This window comes from Borostomias antarcticus (assembly GCF_949987555.1).
Source record: "Borostomias antarcticus genome assembly, chromosome: 34".
Classification (NCBI taxonomy): Eukaryota; Metazoa; Chordata; class Actinopteri; order Stomiiformes; family Stomiidae; genus Borostomias; species Borostomias antarcticus.
In genome coordinates this window covers 4,497,950-4,499,847 of record NC_140267.1, presented here as the reverse complement: position 1 = coordinate 4,499,847, position 1,898 = coordinate 4,497,950, and positions in this window count along the sequence as shown.

The window sequence follows — 1,898 nt, the reverse complement described above, 5'->3', positions numbered from 1 at the left end:
GGGGGGGGGGGAGAGAGAGGGGGAGAGGGGGAGAGGGAGAGAGAGGGGGAGAGAGGGGAGAGGGAGGGAGGAGAGAAGAGGAAGGAGGGAGGGAGGGAGAGAAAGGGAGAGAGAGAGGGAGGGAGAGGGGAGAGGGAGAGAGGGAGGGAGAGGGAGGAGAGAAAGGGAGAGAGAGAGGGAGGAGAGAGAGGGGGAGGGAGAGAAAGAGGGAGAGAGAGAGGGAAGGAGAGGGGGAGAGGAGAAAAGGAGGGAGAGAAAGAGGGAGAGAGGGAGGAAGAGAGAGAGGGGAGGGAGAGAAAGAGGGAGAGAGGATGGAAGAGAGAGAGGGGGAGGGAGAGAAAGAGGGAGAGAGAGAGGGAAAGAGAGGGGAGAGGGAGGAGGAGAGAAGGAGGAAGGGAGGGAGGGAGGGAGAGAAAGGGAGAGAGAGAGGGAGGAGAGGGGAGAGGGAGAGAGGGAGGGAGAGAAAGGGAGAGAGAGAGGGAGGAGAGAGAGGGGGAGGGAGAGAAAGAGGGAGAGAGAGAGGGAAGGAGAGGGGGAGAGGGAGGAAAAGGAGGGAGAGAAAGAGGGAGAGAGGGAGGGAAGAGAGAGAGGGGGAGGGAGAGAAAGAGGGAGAGAGGGATGGAAGAGAGAGAGGGGGAGGGAGAGAAAGAGGGAGAGAGAGAGGGAAAGAGAGGGGGAGAGGGAGAAAGGGACGGAGAGAAAGAGGGAGAAAGGGAGGGAGAGAAAGGGAGAGAGGGAGGGAGGAGAGAGAGGGGAGGGAGAGAAAGAGGGAGAGAGAGGGAGGGAGAGGGGGAGGAGAGAAAGAGGGAGGCTGAGGACTCGTCCAGGTTCAACGCCATCTCACGCCTCCATCTTCCAGAGGAGGTCCAGCCATGCAGGTAGACCACGACATGGCCGCCTGGATCATGGACTACCTCACCGGCAGACCACAGTACGCAGTACGAGGAGGAGTACTGAGCTGTGGTCGGGAGATTTGTTCGATGGTCTGAGGAGAACCAGCTCCAACTCACACATCAGCAAGATCAAGGAGCTGGTGGTGGACTTCAGAAGGAACAAGGAGATCATTGTGGTCACAACCAGCCGACCCCGAGGCCCCGACACAAGCAAATACACCGGCCTCACAGCTCCTGCTAAACCAACACAGGCTTACACACGGACGGGAGAGTGATGCCAGAAAGATAACGGGATTGGTGACTGTAGAAAACATGGAATTTACATTAGATAAGGGATGTGCACCTCTAAAAATAACAATACTAGCATTATTCTTAGTAGCAGGCAACTTAACTGAACAAGAAAACGATATATTTTCCCCAATAATGCCTTTAGCAGTAAAGGGACATTCCACCACAGTGTGCAACTGACAGAGAGGCTCCGGAAACGCCCCTCCACCCATCTCTTCCAATCCACTAAGCCTGGGAATCCTCAGCTACCCAGCGGCTCTGTTCTCTCTTTTGTCTGTCAGAAAGCCCAGTCTCACCCAGTCAAAGGTTTCCACAGCACTCTTGTCAGTGTGGGAAAAAGCCTGTCTGTGTGATACCGCCCTGCCAACCAGCTACAGAGGCATTCGGAGGGCTGAGCTACTGGTACAGACGCCAAACATTCATTAACTAACTGGCTGTTGTGTTAGCTTAGCGGCCTGCCTTGCCGTTCCACTAACACACATCTCTGTTGTGTGTGTGTGTTGTCCTGATGTTAAAGTTTTACACTTCCACATTCCACCTCAGAAATCTACAAGAATTAAATGAACGCTCTAAAAACAATCACTATGTGAAAGAATGATCATCTGTTAAATTATAAAATCGTATAAAAATGATTCCTTTGGTGTGATTGTTAAAGTTGAGGACGCCAGAGATGTGGAGCAGTCGGGGTCCGGGGCGCGTGGCGGGGATGGGGGGGGG